The sequence below is a fragment of the Schistocerca piceifrons genome, chromosome 11 (genome assembly GCF_021461385.2).
Source record: "Schistocerca piceifrons isolate TAMUIC-IGC-003096 chromosome 11, iqSchPice1.1, whole genome shotgun sequence".
Classification (NCBI taxonomy): Eukaryota; Metazoa; Arthropoda; class Insecta; order Orthoptera; family Acrididae; genus Schistocerca; species Schistocerca piceifrons.
Window position 1 is genome coordinate 18,338,007 of NC_060148.1, and position 22,512 is coordinate 18,360,518.

Sequence of the window (22,512 nt, forward strand, 5' to 3'; positions counted from 1 at the left end):
TACGATCGTATAGTGTTGGAAACACTACCGATTACGCCACGTCATTCTTACTCTCCTAATTATGTCATTGCCTGCCCATCCAGTCGACAATCACTATCTTCAATTTCCGTTAATGTAAAAACTCACCTTAGCTTTTATCTGTTTGTTGCTTTTGCGTTACTGCTACGGTGGACCAATGGAGAAAAGTGCACGGCGTTTAATGACGGAGAATCCACACCTGGCCGGCTGCACGTAGTGTAGAGGAGCGGCGCGAGAGGGCAGCAGCTGCGGGCGGCAGCACGTAGTGTCACTGCCTGCGAAAGTATGGCCGTCATTGGATACGCACGGCGTACAGCTGACTGCACTTCGTGGCATTTGTAGCCACGTTGTTCGTTTAAAATAGCAAGTACTGTGTATTTTTGTCTTGAATAAGTCAACAATGCTGTGCTTTTAGCTGAACTTTCGAAGTCAAGAAGAGAGGGAAGCAGCAAGAAGAAGAATATAGCTGATGAACTTCTGCAGAGCAAACTGGCAGAACACAAAAGCAACTGCATTATGTGGAGTAAGAGCAATTTTCACGCATTAACGTCGATTGGAAAATGTAAGATTCCCCGCCTAGTATGTCACGTAGCAGTATTTTACTTCTACAGCTCGTGACGTAACTAGTTGCAGAATGTTGAGGTTAAATTCGTAAGGTACAGTATTGGTGCTTTTACTGGTGAACACGTGGTGGTAAAACACAAAATTATGTCACCAGTAACTGAGCCAGCAAAACAAAATCTCGTTTCAACTTGTAGCGTGCAGTTCCTGAAGCATGCTTTTCTCATTTGTTTATATCTGTTCAGTGTAACATCACGGGAAGTGACGAATTAAAACGAAACGAGACAAATGTGAAAGGAAAACAAATATAATGAGAACAGTATAGTTGATTTCTCGTTATTTTACAGTTGTTGTGTAAGAGGCTGTTGCAGTAAACTATCTCAAGTGCAAATAGACCTTCAACATGTGTAATATATTGCGGTACCGGAACACATGCCAAGTAATGAACGTCATATAAGAGCAGATGTTAAGTTTTTAAAATAAAAATAAAATTGCTTTCGAGCAATTCAAAGAGTGGAATGCCACAGATGAGGAGGTGTCGTGAGTATTACTCCACTCCAGCATGTGCACTTTGTGTGTTGCGATTAACAGTAATATTTCTAAAGTTGTGTTGTTTTGCAAATGAACATCTTTTTCATTTCCAAATGTAATTGTAACGGACAGTTACGAAATTTATTCACCTTTAATACACAGCAGACGTAATGGGGTCAGCCAATTATAGTTTCACTGATTAATCGAATAGTTTTATTCAAGAGCCATTCTAAACCAAAGGAACTACTGCGTTTGTGATACTTAAACCAGCTTTTGTTATTGTAAACCAATACTTGTACGCAAGGCCGTTGCTGAGAGGAAGATGTTTTTGAAATATGCCCCCAGGAGACAGGAAAAGGGAAAAATTAATTTTATAGCTTCAGTAACTTGCACATCTTATTCATACTATCGTTTGCTGCTGAATCACAACAGCCTGAAATACTATAGGAATACTTATAATTTTATGGTTTAATTAATAGGATGTTAAACATTCTGACCCACCAGCTTGGTGTCCATAAATTTTCCATTACAAGATACTTAAGTATTCCAATAAAAGAAATGAATGGAATTACCTGGTGTATGCTGTGAAAGGAAAACTAGGTTCAGTAACTATTAAAATAAAAATTAATTTTTATTGTAGCTACTGTATTTTTTAAATGGGACAAAAAGTAAAAATAATTTCATCCATCCCCATACAGATAGCCATGAAAATGAGTGACTGTGAAACTGTAGTAGGTATATAGATGCTTTGAAGACTTAAAATGAGAAATGTGGTGTACATTCAGTAGATAATCGATGCATGAATAGTTCATCTCTTTGCTATTAACTTAGGCATGCAATTATTCCATAATACATTACTGTGCAGAAATGCGCTAAAGATGTCTGCATTATTAGTCGGAACATGCGTGTTCCTGGAAATATTTTAGACTGCCATTAAAATGTAGTAGTTTTGTTGAATATGACCTTAAACTATTATGGACTTTAAATAAATTTCCCTCTTCAATTAACGATTTGTTGCACATCAGTTGTTTCAGCCTGAGCTGTGTCAATAAATGTGCTTTGATTCGGGATCCTACTATCTTCCTGCTCACAAGTTGCAAAATTAACTACGAAAATCAGATTCAAACACCCAAATAATGGTTATAGTACTTTTTACCTCTCGGAATCCTTCAAGAAGTGCATTAAAATCGTCACAAACTAATGACTGGTTCAGCTTGTTTCACAGATAGCTCAGTAATTCATGTAGATTTCTCTTAAATCACTGAAAGTCTCATAGACCTCTGAGGAGTGTTATAATTAGAAGTGTATTATTCTCTAGTAACAACCAAGAAGCACACTATTTTACATTGCGATCTACAAAGAAACTCCTTGTTTCCATATTTTTGCTTTTGTGTTAAAACTCCTCATTTTTCCAGGTTAAGTGTACACATACATGATGCTAGCCTGTAATCCCTTATATCTTATTTCTCCATCACCGTGAGTACATGGTGCTGAGAGTGGCACAAAACACACATCCAAATTTCACACACCTTTCTAACAAAAAAGAAGCTCAAGTAACTCTTTATTCAGCATCCTAATGTTTTGACGGACCAAACATTTAACTTTCCTAGAAACTATTCCATAGTTTACGATGCTATGCAGTTCTAATTTCTCTCAAAGCTGTCTGTCTGTAATCTGACTCTAACCAAAATATGTGTTGCCTTATGCTTCCTCCAAGATGCTCAACTAGTTTCTCGGCTTAACGGAAACATCCGATTCCACCTGTGTGCTTTGACCAATACCATCACCAATATGGCGGAATCGACCATTCACAGCAACTCCCATATCACTACTAAAACGTCATTATGTAAACATGACAACAAACACGAAAATAGATCGAAAAACCATCAAACACATATTTCTCCGATAATATAATGAAACTAACGGGACAGGGGGGGGGGGGGGGGGTTGTTTTTAGGGTAGGGACAAACTAAAAATAAACACAAGCCACTAAACCAAACGATAAAATAAGACGACGACAACCTTCCCAAAATCAACTAGAAACAATATCCACTGGAATCGAACATTTCCCTTGACCTATATAGCTCAACAGAAACTACAGATACCAATTCATACAACCCAAACCTACAACCACTTCAGCAATCATCACTGCCTCAAAAACCACAAGAAAACACCAAATTTGGAACTAAACACTTCCCTTGACCTTACAGGTCATCAAAAACACACAAACCCTACTCACCGATACCAGCAGCACCACCACCCCCACACATGATCCACAAATTATCTAACCAGATATAAACATGACCAACACACACACACACACACACACACACACACACACACACACACACACACACAAAAAACTATACACGCAACCTCATAAACATAATAAACCACAACCAAATAAAATTTTTTGCATATTATGTGAACTGTTTATTTCAAATTTCTGCACTCTTCCAGTTAGGTATGATTTAAACCATTTGAGCACTCTCCCATTCATACCACAGTACTTGAGCTTATCTAGAAGTATTCCATGATTTACAAAATCAAAAGCCTTTGCTAGATCACAAAAAATCCCAACGGGTGACTTCCGGTTACTCAGAGCATTTAATATTTCATTAGTGAAAGTATATATAGCATTTTCCGTTGTAAATCCCTTCTGGAAACCAAATTGACATTTTGTTAAAACTTTATTTTTACAAAGGTGTGAAGCTACTCTACAATACATTACTTTTTCAAGAATTTTGGATAAGGCAGTCAGAAGAGAGATTGGGTGGTAGTTGTTGACATCAGACGTATCCCCTTTTTTATGCAGTGGTTTAACAGTGGCAAACTTCAGTCTATCTGGGAAAATACCCTGCTTCAGAGAGCTATTATATATGTGGCCAAGAATCCCACTTATTTCTTGGGGACAAGCTTTTATTATCCTGCTGGAAATGCCATCAATTCTATGTGAGCTTTTATTCTTGAGAGAGTTTATTATCTTCCTAATTTCAGAAAGAGAGGTGGGTGGAATTTCAGTTGTGTCAAATGGTGTGGGTAAGGCCTCTTCCATTAACTGCCTTGCTTCTTCTAATGAACATTTAGATCCTATTTTCTCTACAACATTTAAAAAATGATTATTCAAAATGTTTTTGGCTTCCGGCTTGTTGTTTATCAAGTTTCCACTCACCTCGATGATGATGTCATCGTCCTGTACTCTTGGTTGTCCTGTCTCCCTTGTAATAATATTCCAAATTGTTTTGATTTTGTTATCAGAGGTATTAATCTCAGACATGATGCACATGCTTCTGGACTTTTTAATAACCGTTCTTAATGTAGGACAGTAGTTTTTATAATATTTGGCTGTTTCTGGGTCATTACTCTTTCTTGTTGTTAGATACAGTTACCTTTTGTGGTTACAAGATATTTGTATTCCTTTAATAAGCCTAGGTTTTTTGCATGGTTTCTTACAATTAGATTTAACTACTTTATTGGGGAAACAGTTTTCAAATTCTCTTACAAGTGTATCATGAAATAAGTTATATTTTAAATTAGCATCGGGTTCCTTGTACACCTCATCCCAGTCTAACTGTTGAAGATTTTCTCTGAAATTTCTAATTGTTGAGTCATTAGTTGAACACACAACTTTGGAGGTTAGTTTTGAATTACTGAATGGAGCTATGTCATATACTGTAACTAGCTGAGCACCATGATCAGAAAGGCCATTCTCGACAGGACAAGAATTTATGTTACTAAACCTATCTTGATCTATAAAAGTGTTATCTATCAATGTGCTGCTGTCCTTGACTACCCGAGTAGTGAATCAACAGTGAAGTCCCCACAAATAATAATTTGCTTTCCCCTATCTGACAGATAGCACAACAAGGCATCCAAGTTTTCCAGGAATAAATGAAAGTTTCCTGAAGGGGACCTATATACTGTTACAAGAGCCCTCCTTCAGTTTAAGTTGACAGGCACATGCTTCTATACAATGCTCTAGACAAAACGTTTTAGTATCTAAGCTTTCTACACAGTGATAACTTTTGACATATATGGCAACTCCTTCTCCCACCTTATTCTCTCTACTCACTTCAATCACGGCTGGTTGTGGTGCTGCAATACTTAAACATGTGTGCTGTTACTTCTTGTATTTTCTCCAGACTGGCTTCCATACTCTGCTCTAAGTTGACAGAACTATTTAAGTGAAACAAGTCCAAAACTCCTTTAGACTTTGTGTTCCTTTCTCTGTGGCTTTGTGCATTTGTGACTTCTGTATAAGTTTCGTTATTAAAGGAATGTAACAGTTATTGAAATTTTCAGCCAGAATAGACACATACAAATTTGGTGGACCCAAAGGTTGTAGTTGGATTCTTCACTTATGATGAGAAACGGAAAGTAAGAGATAAACAGGAGAGGAACAAGCACCTGCTTGGAATTCAAAGAGGGTCAGCCAGCATGCAGGTATTCTTGCCTTTGGTCAGTCTGATGGCTTTTCGTACCTAAATTACTGCTGCTTGGATATTGTTGTGGTCATCACTCCCAAGACGGATTTCGTACATATCTCCAATCTAGTCTGTCATGTGCAGTCCTCTTCATCTCTGAATAACTACTGCAACCTACATTCATTTGAACCTACCTACAGTATTCAAGGGTTTGACTCTATCTAAAATCTCTACTGCCAACACATTCCTCAAGTACCCAATTAACTGTTACTTTTTACTTCTTGATGTTTCCTGTTACATTTAGGCAGATGGTGCCGTAAATTTCTGTCCTCTCAGATAATATACCTCTTTATCGATCATGATCTTCTCCATTATTTTCATTGGAGAATTTTATTTGTGGGTCGGCAAGTGATAAACTGTTTGTGGTAGTATAGAAGTGCCGTGGCCATACTATATTGTTTTTATTTTGTGTGTTTATATTCCAGTCTTTGTGATTCATTTTGGGATCTGCCTCATGTCGATCTGGAATGAGGCATCATTGCTGGTCGCAGTGGTCAAAACTAGTCTCAAACATGAAATTGGTAAAATAAAGCGATGGAGTTGTTCAAAAACAAATACCTCTTCATTGGTGATTCAGACTACCCACCACATCTTTAGCATTCTTCTGCAGCACTACATTGAAACGGCTTCTAATCTCCTCTTGTCTATACTGTTTATTGTCCAAGTTTCACTTCCATATAAGGCTACGGTCCAGACAAATATTTGAGCAACAGGTGGATTTATTTGTGTTAATGCAAGGTGTGTATTGTGTTAGGATTTTAGGGCAACCTGAGGCACTGTGTGTAAAGAAACAGATCCCTATTTTAGAACATGGCTGTGTGAAGGTCACTGACTAAAACCTGAACATAAATCTAAATATGTAAATGAAATAACTAAAATGTAATACCTCCAGTGGCCACAGGCTCCTTTCTTGGTCATATGCATCACAATAAACTAGCAGTGAGTTAACTAACCCTCCAGCACCTCCGAAGAGGGTATGAAGATCACAGCTGAGAACCAAGTAAGTGACACTGTAAACTTATTAGACGGGACCATTAGAATAATGAATAATAGACATCAAATTGAAATTTATTGGAAGTCTTCAACAATGCTCTGCCACCCACAATTCCTCCTGTCATCCCACAGCCACAAAATGGTAGCATTCTAATGTGTTGTCAACGGGAACAGCAACCCAACTACAACACTCTGAAGATAAATGTAAACAATAAATTGAAATGATAAAACACCACCTCCATAGTATACTCCCTGAAAAACTCAAATAACTGCAGAAGAATCACAGCACAGAAAACAAACATAAAATGAGATCTTCCACACACTACCATTTGTGGTTAGTATTTCATATTTGATTATCTCGATATGTAAAGGCATAAACATATCTTTCGTCATGTGCAACATGATTCGGCAGATAATTAGGCATCCTTGAAACACTGCAGATATACAAATACACTACTGGCCATTAAAATTGCTACACCACGAAGATGACATGCTACAGACGTGAAATTTTACCGACAGGAAGAAGATGCTGTGGTATGCAAATGATTAGCTATTCAGAGCATTCACACAAGATTGGCGCCGGTGGCGACACCTACAACGTGCTGACATGAGGAACGTTTCCAACTGATTTCTCATACAAAACAGCAGTTGACCGGCGCTGCCTGGTGAATCGTTGTTGTGATGCCACGTGTAAGGAGGAGAAATGCGTACCGTCACGTTCCCAACTTTGATAAAGGTCGGATTGTAGCCTATCGCGGTTGCGGTTTCTCGTATCGCGATATTGCTGCAAGCGTTGGTCGAGATCCAATGACTGTTAGCAGAATATGGAATCGGTGGGTTCAGGAGGGTAATACGGAATGACGTGCTGGATCCCAATGGCCTTGTATCACTAGCAGTTGAGACGACAGGCATCTTATCCACACAGCTGTAACAGATTGTGCAGCCACGTCTCGATCCCCGAGTCAACAGATGAGGACGTTTGCAAGACAACAACCATCTGCACGAACAGTTCAACGACGTTTGCAGCAGCATGGACTATCAGCTTGGGGACCATGGCTGCAGTTACCCTTGACGCGGCATCACAGACAGGAGCGCCTGCAATGGTGTAGTTGACGATGAACCTGGATGCACGAATGGCAAAATGTCATTTTTTCGAATGAATCCAGGTTCTGTTTACAGCATCACGATGGTCGCATCTGTGTTTGGTGACATCACGGTGAACGCACATTGGAAGCATGTATTCGTCATCACCCTGCTGGCGTATCACCCAGCGTGATGGTATGGAGTGCCATTGGTTACACGTCTCGGTCACCTCTTGTTCGCATTGAGGGTACTTTGAACAGTGGACATTACATTTCAGATGTGTTACGACCCGTGGCTCTATCCTTCATTCAATCCCTGCAAAACCCTAAATTTCAGGAGGATAATGCACGACTGCATGTTGCTGGTCCTGTACGGATCTTTCTGGATACAGAAAATGTTAGACTGCTGCCCTGGCCAGCACATTCACCAGATCTCTCACCAACTGAAAACGTCTTGTCAATGGTGGCCAAGCAACTGGTTCGTCACAATACGCCAGTCACTACTCTTGATGAACTGTGGTATCGTGTTGAAGCTGCACGGGCAGCTGTACCTGTACACGCCATGTGAGCTCTGTTCGACTCAATGCCCAGGCGTATCAAGACCGTTATTACGGCCAGAGGTGGTTGTTCTGGATACTGATTTCTCAGGATCTATGCTCCCAAATTGCATGAAAATGTAATCACATGTCAGTTCTAGTATAATATATTTGTCCAATGAATACCTGTTTATCATCTGCATTTCTTCTTGGTGTAGAAATTTTAAAGGCCAGTAGTGTATCAAAGAAAACAGACTGAGTCCATCCTAATTGCCAACATATATAACAGTGTCTGTCATCTCTGGTTTTAACAGCACCCTACACCACTCGATGCACTTGCACAAGCTCTCTCTCTCTCTCTCTTACACATATACACTACCTTTACCTTCCACTTCATATTCACCATGAATTTCGTAATTTTTATGTTTCATTAATATTTTCTATATGAACATTTGACTAGCATACTTCCAGTACTCACTAGATCTACTTAAAATGACAAAAGAGTTTGGATCCTTTGTCATCCTAATTGGTTATAGCATGCAACAGATGGAATCCTAGCAAACCCATAGCTCTAGGATAACCAGTATTTCTCTCTTCTTCTGCCACTCCTTTTGTCCTCTGTCTCTGAATCCCAAACCAAATTGTTATTTATGTATAATTATACCATTTTTAGCACTATAATTATCACATTTCATGTTTTTAACAGGTCACCTGAACACACAAATGAGTACAAAGTTTAATTTATGTAAATTTAGAAGAAAAGATTCATGTACCATTTTAAATACTAAATCTAAAATATCTATTCATGTACTCAACCACAGATATGCACAATACTTTAACGCATACTCAGAAATTCTGGGCGTTTTTACTGTATGCTCTTAGTATTTTGAAATAGTGTTTCTGCTGTACAGTCTTTGTGTCTATCAGTTTCTAAACATCATCTTTGTCAACGAAGTGTGTCAGTTTATTGTGATGTATAGTGACACAGAAACTAGCCTGTGGTAAACAGGGGTATTCTAAAACAACAGTTTTGTGTGTACATTTAGATTTACGTTTAGGTTTTAGTCAAAGATCCCCACAGAGTCATGTTCCAAATAGTGATTTGTTTCCCTACAGGCAGTGCCTCAGGTTAGCAAAAAATCATAACCCAATACATACATCATATTAATACAAATAATCCACCTGATATTGAGGTTTAAATCTTTGAAGCACATTGAGGAAATAAATTAAACAGTGACTGGTAACTGTAAACACATTGTTTCATGTGAATGAATATACTTCCGTATAGTGGCTTCAGAAGTACTGAGGTTAAGGGCTTAGCCAAATCACTTGGCATGCCCTGCACGAGTCTGGATGCAAGTAAACAGAAACCACTGGAAAATTTAAAACAAGGTAAAGGGATGTAGTCGAATTACAGCAGGTAATGTACAAGGAATTAAGAGGGGGAAAAGACCCACTACTAGTATTGGACAAATTTTGCTGTTTTGGCAGCAACATACCTGACACCAGCCAAACTAGAGAGGACTAAAATGGAGTGTGGCAGTATATAAAAAAGCTTCTTTGAAAAAGAATGAGGTATATTTACATCACGTAATTATAATTTTGACTACTGGAAAGTCTTTTTTTGAAAGTATTTGTCTGGAGTGTAACAGGATGTGGAAGTGAACCATGGACAACAAATACATACATAGGATGAAAACTAGTTGTGTAAATGTGGTGCTACAGAAGGGTGCTGAATTAGATGTGTAGATTGGACAACTTATGAAGAGGTATTTGTTTCTCAATTGAAATCCCACAGGAAGTCCTCATGTCCATATTTTCACCATGTGTCTTTGAATGCGAGGAAACCTTCCTTGTTCAACCAACCATTAATTCAATTGGCTACCTGTCCTGTCCACTTGCAATACATTCGCATTACAGCCATAATTACGTCCACCCCGCCAGTCTGCTCCCTAACCCATTTTTACTCTTCTATATAATTAGGCTGTAGTCTTTAAGTCCAGTAGTCCAGAAAAAATACACACAAAAGCTCTCCATATCAGAGATAGGACATATCTTTCATGGACACTTAACTTGAAAGAATTCAGAAGAAATGACGTTTATATGAAGTGCCTACAGAACTGAATTACATGTTAATTAGCAACACACACACACACACAATGCTCGTTTCACTATTATTTAAGTTAGATTCTTCTCATGCTGCTCAAAACTGCATCTGCTCAACCACAGGATGCTTAGAGCTAGTATAAAGACCTTACTTATCTGTACAAATATATCAGGAGAGGCAAAAATTTGTTTCTTTAACTGTGTGGGAAGAAATTTTGTTTAATATGACTGTAACTTATAAATGATTCACTGAAATGTTTATATTGTTATAAATATTTGTAGCTACAAATTGTAAACTTGGTCTTTCTGTGTCTCCACACTTCACATCACACGTGACAACTCATCAATCACGTATACAATGAAATAGATGATGATACATGAAATCTTTCGAAATTGCTATTTATATTAACCATAAATTTATCATTGTACCTATAACTACAGATATCACATGCTAATATATCTGAATCACAAACATATCCTTAAGAATTCCAACTGTTTGCAGCAATTTTGGAGCTTACAGTTCAAAACCTAGAGTTGTCTTAGCTTTATATAAAAAAGAAAAAAATTAAAAATAACAAAATCTATGTTGCTATTGTCCTCTTGACTGGCAGGTTCTACTCAATTAATAAATAATATATAAAGTTGGTGTATCATCTTCATGAGCACGGGGCATGCAACATTTGACACCAGTGCAAGAAAAAGTTTGCACTTCTAAACTCTCATTTGAAAGTTTTGCGTTTTACATCGCAGATCACAGTTTTCCTCTCACTCTTACTAGAACATGGTGTTGTTGTTGTTTTTGTTGTTGTTGTGGTCTTCAGTCCTGAAACTGGTTTGATGCAGCTCTCCATGCCATACAGTAAAGCTGCATGCCCTCGGGAAAAATTACGGCCGTCGTTTCCCCTTGCTTTCAGCCGTTCGCAGTACCAGCACAGCAAGGCCATTTTGGTTAATGTTACAAGGCCAGATCAGTCAATCATCCAGACTGTTGCCCCTGCAACTACTGAAAAGGCTGCTGCCCCTCTTCAGGAACCACACGTTTGTCTGGCCTCTCAACAGACACCCCTCCGTTGTGGTTGCACCTACGGTACGGCCATCTGTATCGCTGAGGCACGCAAGCCTCCCCACCAGTGGCAAGGTCCATGGTTCATGGGGGGGAACATGGCGGGTGAATGTGGAATGCTTCATACAAACGATGCTACAATATCTATAAGCTGTTTTCTTTTTTCGTGTCAAATAGTATAGGTAAGTTTGATTTCACTATGAATGATTTCCAGTGACAGAAACCAGACTTATGAGTAATCTACATCTACATTTACACTCTGCAAGCCACGCAACGGTGTATGGCGGAGGGCACTTTACGTGCCACTGTCATTACCTCCCTTTCCTGTTCCAGTCGTGTACTGTTCGCGGGAAGAATGACTGCCAGAAAGAATCCATGCACACTCGAATCTCTCTGATTTTACATTCGTGATCTCCTCTGGAGGTATAAGTAGGGGGAAGCAATATATTAGATGCCTCATCCAGAAACGCACCCTCTCGAAACCTGGACAGCGAGCTACACCACAATGCAGAGTGCCTCTCTTGCAGAGTCTGCCACTCGAGTTTGCTGAACATATCCGTAACACTGTCACGCTTACCAAATAACCCTGTGATGAAATGCGCCGCTCCTCTTTGGATCATCTCTATCTCCTCTGTCAACCCAATCTGGTACAGATTCCACACTGATGAGCAATACTCTAGTATAGGTCGAACGAGTGTTTTGTAAGCCACCTCCATTGTTGGTGGACTACATTTTCTAAAGACTCTCCCAATGAATCTCAACCTGGCACCCGCCTTACAAACAATTAGTTTTATATGATCATTCCACTTCAAATCGTCCTGCACGTATACTCCCAGATATTTTACAGAAGTAACTGCTACCAGTGTTTGTTTCGCTACCATATAATCATACAATAAAGGATCCTTCTTTCTATGTATTCGCAATACATTACATTTGTCTATGTTAAGGGTCAGTTGCCACTCCCTGCACCAAGTGCCTATCCGCTGCAGATCTTCCTGCATTTCGCTGCAATTTTCTAATGCTGCAGCTTCTCTGTATACTACAGCATCATCCGCGAAAAGCCGCACGGAACTTGCGACATTATCTACTAGGTCATTTATATATATTGTGAAAAGCAGTGGTCCCGTAACATACGATGGTACAGACTTCGAGTTGAACTCAAAAGAAGGAAAGACAGTGAGAAGTACCTTTGTAACATACGGTAGTGCTGTGAACAAGACAGGAGGCCATTCCAATACTGCCATGGAACTCAATTGAGATAAAAGTGAAATTTGTTATTGTTATTTATTCCAAAACATGTTTCGGCCGTGAACTGATCTTCTCTCCTATCGTACTACTCAGATGACTCCATCCGTCTTCCCACAAATGCAAATGCGCATGCGCATGTTCATTCTACCTCTATCTCTCTGCCTTCCCACATGTAACAGTCTGCTCATTTGCGTATGACATCTGTCCAGCATGGACTACAGCTCCTTTGCCAACACTGCCAACTGTGCCAGCTGTGACACTTGCACCAGTCAGCTGTGCCTTCACCCTCACTCTTGCTCCATTTCCACATCACCATCACTACATGTGGGTCCAGAAGCAGCGTCCCAGCATCCCCACCTACTCCAGCAACAACAAACCAACACCTACAACCTGTGCCATGTCGCGGTCGCCTCCCTCTTTTTATTCGTGCCTTTATAATGGATCGACAGTTCAGGGTATGTGTGGGTTCTGTCCTGTCAGACACCTTTCGCGAGGAGAATGGGGAGCCAAAGGGCTCCGTTTTGAGCGTCGCTCTCTTCGCCATAGTGATCGATCCAGTAATGGATTGCCTCCCAGCTGATGTATCAGGCTCCCTTTTCGTGGACGATTTTAACATCTACTACAGTGCACAGCCTACACGTTTCCTGGAGCGCTGTCTTCAGCGTTGTCTTGACCGTCTTTACTCCAGGAGTGTCGCCAGCGGCTTCAGTTTTTCTGCCGAGAAGACGGTCTATATTAACTTCTGGCACTACGAAGAGTTTCTCCCACCGTCCTTACATCTCGGTCCTGTTGTGCTCCATTCGTGGAGACAACAAAATTTTTAGGTCTTACATTTGACAGGAAACTTAGCTGGTCTCCACATGTGTCATATTTGGCTGCCCGGTGTACCCGTTCCCTAAATGTCCTCCGTGTTCTCAGTGGTACGTCGTGGGGAGCGGCTCGAACCGTCCTACTTCACCTACATTGGTCGATCGTCCGCTCAAAGCTGGATTATGGGAGCTTTGTGCAGTCCTCTGCACGTCCGTCCATCTTACGCCGCCTCAACTCTATACCACATCGGGGGTTACGTCTTGCGATCGGAGCGTTCTATACTAGTCCTGTCGAGAGTCTTCATGCTACCGGCACGTTATACTGCTTTGTCGGTAGGCCTGTCGGCTACTGTCAATGCCCGACCACCGGTCTTATCGTTCCTTTTTTGACGACTCTCTCGACCGTCAATACGGGTTGTATGTATCTGCCCTGCTACCCCCTGGAATTCGCTTTCGTTGCCTCCTTCAGCAACTTGATTTTCCACTCCCTGCAACCTTCAGAGTGGGCGGGAGCCAAACGCCACCTTGGCTCCAGGCTCAGGTTCGCGTTCACCTCGACCTCGACTCGCTCCCAAAGGAGGTTACCCCAGCTTCGGAATACCGCTCGCAGTTTGTCAAACTTCGTCCGAAGTACATTAATACGATCTCCATTTATACAGATGGCTCTAAGACCAATTACGGTGTCGAGTGTTCTTTTATTGTCGGGACGCACAGTTTCAAATAACGGCTCCGTGGCCATTGTTCGGCCTTCACAGCTGAGCTATTTGCCCTCTACCAGGCCGTTCTTTACATCCACCGCCACCGACATTCTGCTTATGTCATCTGCTCCGATTCCCTGAGTGCCATCCAGAGCTTCAGTGATCCATATCCGGTTCACCCTTTCGTGCACCGGATCCGACACTCTCTTCGGCAGCTGGCAGACGACGGTTCTCCGGTTACCTCTATGTGGGTTCCTGGCCGTGCCGGTATCCCTGGGAACGAAGCTGCAGATGCTGTGGCCGAGGCTGCGGTCCTCCAGCCTCGGATAGCTTCTCGTTGTGAGCCTTCATCCGATTGTAGCAGGGTCATTTGTCAGCACATTTTATCACTGTGGCATGCCGATTAGGCTCCACTTACTGGAAACAAGCTTCGGGCCTCGAAACCTCTCCCCGCAGCTCGGACAACCTCTTCACGCCCTTCTCGGTGGGAGGAGGTCGTTTTCGCCCGGTTACAGATTGGACACTGCCGGTTCAGCCACTGCCATCTGCTGACGGCTGCATCAGTGCTGTTCTGCCCGTGTGGGCAATTGCTGACGGTGCGCCACATTTTAACGTCCTGTCCGAATTTTAATACACTGTGCGTTGATCTCGGCCTGCCATGTACTCTGTGTGAAATTTTAGCGGATGACCCAGGAGCAGGTGCTCACGTTCTTCGTTTTATCCACTTGACAAACTTGTCTGAGGACATTTGATCATGCTGTTTTCTTTTCATCCCTTGCCTGTTAATGTGCCTTTTATAGTGTTGTCCTTTTTAGTTGCTGTTTTAACCTTGTGCCTCGCAGTGCATTCATAATTTAGTCTGGGCGCTAATGACCACTGTAGTTGTGCGCCCTAAAACCACAAAAAAAACCTCTCTCTCTCTCTCCAGCTCCACACCCTCCATCTCCTTCATCAGGGCAATTTCCAGCACCGCCCCCTTTCGGATGTTGAACTTCGCCGTGACATCTACCCTTCCTTCCAACTGTAACCTGACCTCGTTCCCGCCCCCTATCCACAGCTCGTGGTCTTGCAGTCGCTTTCTCGCTTCCCGAGTGTGGGGTCCCAGGTTCGATTCCCAGCGGAGTCAAGGATTTTCACCTGTCTCGAGATGACTGGGTGTTTGTGTTGTCCTGAACATTTCATCATCATTCATAAAAGTGGAGAGTTTGGAGTGAGCAAAAGTTGGGGATTTGTACAGTTGCTGATAACCGAGCAGTTAAGTGCCCCACAAACCAATCATAATCATCATCATCATCATCCCTCTCTCCCCCCCTCCCCCCCCCCCCTTCTGTCGCAGCTGTATATACAAAAGTAATTTTGAATAGACTATAGGTAGACTTAGACTATGTGCATCGTACAATATATGTTGATACACAGGAAACCTAAATCTCATGAAAACTAAACTTAAACAAAGATACATTACCTGAAAGATGTTAGTTATCTCATGTAAAATAAAATTTTTTTCAATTATTTTGCAGGTAGAAGCTGAGAGATTGATTAGAACGACAGTGTTTGTGTATAGCTACTGTACCTAATTCACAGGCCTCTGACCACCTTGCACTGCATATAGTTTTAGTAATGTGTGCTCAGTTCTATTGATATTGCAGATTCATATATTTTATATTATAAAATATAGTTATATGTACAGTTTTGAAATTTTTATATCGCTTAAATAATGAAGTTGGTAATTAAATTGGCTGATAGTACTGTTTCTGTTTACCAGAATCACTTCACTCGAGACCAGTTTGAAACCAAAAGAGCTTGTGGAGTGGTAAAACTTAAACCAAATGCTCTGACAACCATTTTTTGTCATCATAAGCCACCAGTGGGATGTAAAGCTCCTTCTGAGAGAAACCTGTTGGCCCACTAGAGAAACAAACTGAGGATACTGGTAACTGGAAAATAACATTCACGACTTCAGTAGCTTTTTATATATGTCATGCTGTCACACGCTGCTGAATTACAGTACTGTGAATATCTTGTGTAACTGCTAACGGTTCACATTTGTTGTTTTGATCAGTAGGACACACAGAATTTCCCTTCACAGCATTATGCTTGCAAATAGTGGGCGTACTTGTATCGTAGAAGTTGTTGTAGTAAATACTTTGTCAATTGAGTACAATATGCATTTACTTTTTAATAGTTGTTGTAAATACATAGCTTAGAGTTTCTTCTTTAGAAATAAGAGAAGGAGTTTATCTACATCATTTATTCTTTGCTGATGATCAAGTAGTCATAGCACAAGATGGGGAGGATGCTAACTATATGTGCAATCAACTAACAGTAGCATACAAAACTTGGGGTTTGAAGATTAATTACCAAAAAACAGAATACTTGACTAATGATTCAGATGAGCTATACATTGAAGGAAAGAAAATCAGAAAGATAAACACTTTCTGTTATTTGGGATCCATTTTAGAAATGGAGGGAAAATCAGGGTCAGAAATCAATAAAAGAATTAGTAGCGGATGGAGGGTCATTGGGATGCTTAACTCAGTCTTATGGAGCAGGAATATAATGAGCAGAACTAAAAAATTAATATACAAATCCATATTGGAGAGTGTGGTTCTGTATGGAACGGAGACCTGGACGATTAACATGAAGCACATTAAAAAATTACAAGCCCCAGAGATGGACTTTTGGAGAAGATCAGCAAGAATCTCCAGGAAAGAAAAGATAAGGAACACCGAAGTAATAAGGAGAACGGAAATAAAAGAAAGAATATGTGACGTAATGGACACGAAGAAATTACAGTGGTACGGGCATGTATGACGAATGGAGAAAACCAGAATACCAAAATTGATAATGGAGTGGGAACCGGAGGGGAGAAGAAGAAGACGACGACCTATGACCACCTGGCTCCAAAATGTACAGCACACAATGAGGAGAATGGGCACAGAGGAAGAAGACACACAAGATCGAAACACCTGGAGGAATATTGTTTAAGAACGTTGATTGTTTGTATTGTAATTTCCAAGTAAATTATTATGTTGGAGATAAGCCTCTGTAATGAGGAAAAGCTCAAAATAATATAATAGAGTTTCTTCTTTTGAAGTTATATTTAATACTCTCATTTAAACTCTCAGTTGTGTACAGAAACAGACTCAAACATTTCATTTACAACAACTGTATATTTTTCAAACTGGCACGTCCAGGGTCTGTTAGTGGTGGGAACAAAATACTTTGTCACAAGTTAATTTAGCAAGCACGGCCACATCTCTTACGTACACAGTCCACTTCTATTGGTATCTGATGAAATAAGTCTTTTCTCATGCGTTTTAGCTATGTTTCTTCTACTGCTTGCCATTGGATACTGTAAATACCATATTCAAATTCACAGTCAAACATTATACTACAGTGAGAAAATTGATAGTTTGATTAGTTACCACAGCTGTTTATATTTTATGTCAAAGCCTGTGGCTTTTCTGTACCTTTTTTTTAACTCTGTATACAGAGCATTACATTTGTTGGCAATACGTGGCACAACAGGTGCTAAGATGTCTAATGTTGTGGTTGAGTTTGGTCATTATTTAATCTTTTATTGTAAAGAATATTTACTTGCACTTAACTGTATTCCGCGCTACAACCCACATCAGGAAGTATGACTGGCTTCACAGCTCTTGTTATTTAAGTATTCAGGCCACACAAGCTCTTTTATTATTGAACTGTTGTATAGTGAAGGTCTGTTAAATTACAGTGCTGTCAGATTTCTTTGGTGCCTTAGCAAAGAGCTAAGGATTTTTGTAAACACTGTGGTAGTGTTTATTGGGAATTAAATATAACTGGTCGCCTACAATTTCACTTTAGTATATGGCATTACTTTTCCATTCCATAGTATTAAGAGCCCATCTCCGGAATATTTTGGGCTCTTAATACTATGAAATGGAAAAGTAATGACATGGAGAAGAAATAAAAACTTTGAGGTTTGCCGATGACATTGTAATTCTGTCAGAGACAGCGAAGGACTTGGAAGAGCAGTTGAAGGGAATGGATAGTGTCTTGAAAGGAGGATATAAGATGAACATCAACAAAAGCAAAACGAGGATAATGGAATGTAGTTGAATTAAGTAGGGTGATGCTGAGGGTATTAGATTAGCAAACGAGACACTTAAAGTAGTAAACGAGTTTTGCTGTTTGGGGAGCAAAATAACTCATGTTGTTCGAAGTAGAGAGGATATAAAATGTAGACTGGGAACGGCAAGGAAAGCGTTTCTGAAGAAGAGAAATTTGTTAACATCGAGTATAGATTTAAGTGTCAGGAAGTCGTTTCTGAAAGTATTTGTATGGAGTGTAGCCATGTATGGAAGTGAAACATGGACGATAAATAGTTTAGACAAGAAGAGAATAGAAGCTTTCGAAATGTGGTGCTACAGAAGAATGCTGAAGATTAGATAGGTAGATCACATAACTAATGAGAAGGTATTGAATAGGATTGGGGAGAAGAGAAGTTTGCAGCACAACTTGACTAGAAGAAGGGATCAGTTGGTAGGACATGTTCTGAGGCATCTTTATTAGAAGATGCTAGGCTGTTAATGGAAGAGGCCATACCTATGCAATTTGATACAATTGAAATCTTACCCACTTCTCCCTCTGAAATTATGAAAATAGTACACTTGCTTAAAAGCAAAACCTCACATGGAATTGATAGCATTTCCAGAAAATACTAAAAGCTTGTTCTCAACAGATAAGTAAGATGCTCAGCCACCTGTGTAATAGCTGTCTGGAATAGGGCATTTTCCCTGATAGACTGAAATATGCTATTGTTATACCTTTGCATAAAAAAGGGGATAGATCTGATGTCAACAATTACCGTCCAATCTCCCTTCTAACAGCTTTATCCAAAATTTTTGAGAAAGTAAGGTATTCAAGAGTAGCTTCACATATCTGTAAAAATGAAGTACTAACAAACTGTCAGTTTGGTTTCCAGAAAGGTTTTTCAACAGAAAACGCCATATATGCTTTCACCAATTAAATTTTGAATGATCTGAATAACTGAACACCACCCATTGGGATTTTTTGTGATCTCTCAAAGGCTTTTGATTGCGTAAATCATGAAATTCTGCTAGACAAGCTCAAGTATTGTGGCATGAGTGGGACAGTGCACAAATAGTTTAATTCGTACCTAACCAGAAGAGTACAGAAAGTTGAAATAAGCAGTTCTCATAATATGCAAAGATCAGCACATTCCTCAAACTGGGGAACTATCAAGAATGAGGTTCCACAAGGGTCGGTCTTGGGTCCTTTGTTGTTCTTAATATGTTGTTGTGGTCTTCAGTCCTGAGACTGGTTTGATGCAGCTCTCCATGCTACTCTATCCTGTGCAAGCTTTTTCATCTCCAAGTACCTACTGCAACCTACATCCTTCTGAATCTGCTTAGTGTATTCATCTCTTGGTCTCCCTCTACGATTTTTACCCTCCACGCTGCCCTCCAATACTAAATTGGTGATCCCTTGATGCCTCAGAACATGTCCTACCAACCGATCCCTTCTTCTGGTCAAGTTGTGCCACAAACTTCTCTTCTCCCCAATCCTATTCAATACTTCCTCATTAGTTATGTGATCTACCCATCTAATCTTCAGCATTCTTCTGTAGCACCACATTTCGAAAGCTTCTATTCTCTTCTTGTCCAAACTATTTATCGTCCATGTTTCACTTCCATACATGGCTACACTCCATACGAATACTTTCAGAAATGACTTCCTGACACTTAAATCAATACTGGATGTTAACAAATTTCTCTTCTTCAGAAACGCTTTCCTTGCCCTTGCCAGCCTACATTTTATATCCTCTCTACTTCGACCATCATCAGTTATTTTGCTCCCCAAATAGCAAAACTCCTTTACTACTTTAAGTGCCTCATTTCCTAATCTAATTCCCTCAGCATCACCCGACTTAATTAGACTACATTCCATTATCCTTGTTTTGCTTTTGTTGATGTTCATCTTATATCCTCCTTTCAAGACACTGTCCATTCCATTCAACTGCTCTTCCAAGTCCTTTGCTGTCTCTGACAGAATTACAATGTCATCGGCGAACCTCAAAGTTTTTATTTCTTCTCCATGAATTTTAATACCTACTCCGAATATTTCTTTTGTTTCCTTTACTGCTTGCTCAATATACAGATTGAACAACATCGGGGAGAGGCTACAACCCTGTCTTACTCCCTTCCCAACCACTGCTTCCCTTTCATGTCCCTCGACTCTTATAACTGCCATCTGGTTTCTGTACAAATTGTAAATAGCTTTTCGCTCCCTGTATTTTACCCCTGCCACCTTTAGAATTTGAAAGAGAGTATCCCAGTCAACATTGTCAAAAGCTTTCTCTAAGTCTACAAATGCTAGAAACGTAGGTTTGCCTTTCCTTAATCTTTCTTCTAAGATAAGTCGTAAGGTCAGTATTGCCTCACGTGTTCCAGTGTTTCTACGGAATCCAAACTGATCTTCCCCGAGGTTGGCTTCTACTAGTTTTTCCATTCGTCTGTAAAGAATTCGTGTTAGTATTTTGCAGCTGTGACTTATTAAGCTGATAGTTCGGTAATTTTCACATCTGTCAACACCTGCTTTCTTTGGGATTGGAATTATTATATTCTTCTTGAAGTCTGAGGGTATTTCGCCTGTTTCATACATCTTGCTCACCAGATGGTAGAGTTTTGTCAGGACTGGCTCTCCCACGGCCGTCAGTAGTTCCAATGGAATATTGTCTACTCCGGGGGCCTTGTTTCGACTCAGGTCTTTCAGTGCTCTGTCAAACTCTTCACGCAGTATCATATCTCCCATTTCATCTTCATCTACATCCTCTTCCATTTCCATAATATTGTCCTCAAGTACATCGCCCTTGTATAGACCCTCTATATACTCCTTCCACCTTTCTGCTTTCCCTTCTTTGCTTAGAACTGGGTTTCCATCTGAGCTCTTGATATTCATACAAGTCGTTCTCTTATCTCCAAAGGTCTCTTTAATTTTCCTGTAGGCGGTATCTATCTTACCCCTAGTGAGATAGGCCTCTACATCCTTACATTTGTCCTCTAGCCATCCCTGCTTAGCCATTTTGCACTTCCTGACGATCTCATTTTTGAGACGTTTGTATTCCTTTTTGCCTGTTTCACTTACTGCATTTTTATATTTTCTCCTTTCATCAATTAAATTCAATATTTCTTCTGTTACCCAAGGATTTCTACTAGCCCTCGTCTTTTTACCTACTTGATCGTCTGCTGCCTTCACTACTTCATCCCTCAAAGCTACCCATTCTTCTTCTACTGTATTTATTTCCCCCATTCCTGTCAATTGCTCCCTTATGCTCTCCCTGAATCTCTGTACAACCTCTGGTTCTTTTAGTTTATCCAGGTCCCATCTCCTTAAATTCCCACCTTTTTGCAGTTTCTTCAGTTTTAATCTACAGGTCATAACCAATAGATTGTGGTCAGAGTCCACATCTGCCCCTGGAAATGTCTTACAATTTAAAACCTGGTTCCTAAATCTCTGTCTTACCATTATATAATCTGTATATTAATGACTTGCCATTCTATATTCATGAAGAAGCAAAGTTAGTTCTCTTTGCTGATGATACAAGTATAGTAACCACACCTGACAAACAAGAATTAACTGATGAAATTGTCAATAATGTCTTTCAGAAAATTACTAAGTGGTTTCTTGTAAACAGACTGAATTTTGATAAGACACAGTACATACAGTTCTGTACAGTAAATGGTATGACACCATTAATAAATATAGACCTTAATCAGAAGCATATAGCTAAGGTAGAATATTCAAAATTTTTAGGTGTGTCCATTGATGAGAGATTAAATTGGAAGAAACACATTGATGATCTGCTGAAACGTTTGAGTTCAGCTACTTATGCAATAAGGGTCATTGCAAATTTTTGTGATAAACATCTTTGTAAATTAGCTTCCTATGCCTATTTTCACTCATTGCTTGCATGTGGCATCATATTTTGGGGTAATTCATCACTGAGGAATAAAGTATGTATTGCACAAAAGCGTGTAATCAGAATAATAGCTGGAGTCCACCCAAGATCATCCTGCAGACATTTATTTAAGGATCTAGGGATATTCACAGTAGCTTCTCAGTATATGTACTCTCTTATGAAATTTGTTATTAACAACCAAACCCAATTCAATAGTAATAGCAGTGTGCATAACTACAATACTAGGAGAAAGGATGATCTTCACTATTCAAGATTAAATCTAACTTTGGCTCAGAAAGGGGTGAATTATACTGCCACTAAAGTCTTTGGTCACTTACCAAATAGTATCAAAAGTCTGACAGATAACCAACAAGTATTTAAGAAGAAATTAAAAGAATTTCTGAATGACAACTCCTTCTA

General features: G+C 40.0%; 1 long non-coding RNA gene across 3 annotated transcripts in view; it reads left to right on the forward strand.

Annotated features, from left to right (window-relative positions):
* The first annotated feature begins 320 nt into the window (after positions 1-320).
* LOC124720292 overlaps positions 321-22,512 on the forward strand; it is a 28,313-nt gene continuing 6,121 nt past the window's right edge. The window contains exons 1-2 of one of the 3 annotated variants that reach the window (XR_007006115.1): positions 321-580; positions 15,892-16,059. This is a non-coding gene — a long non-coding RNA (uncharacterized LOC124720292). Of the gene's footprint in view, positions 581-672; positions 1,019-15,891; positions 16,060-22,512 lie in introns of those variants that run through there. The other 2 variants (XR_007006117.1, XR_007006116.1) reach the window with 2 other exon arrangements.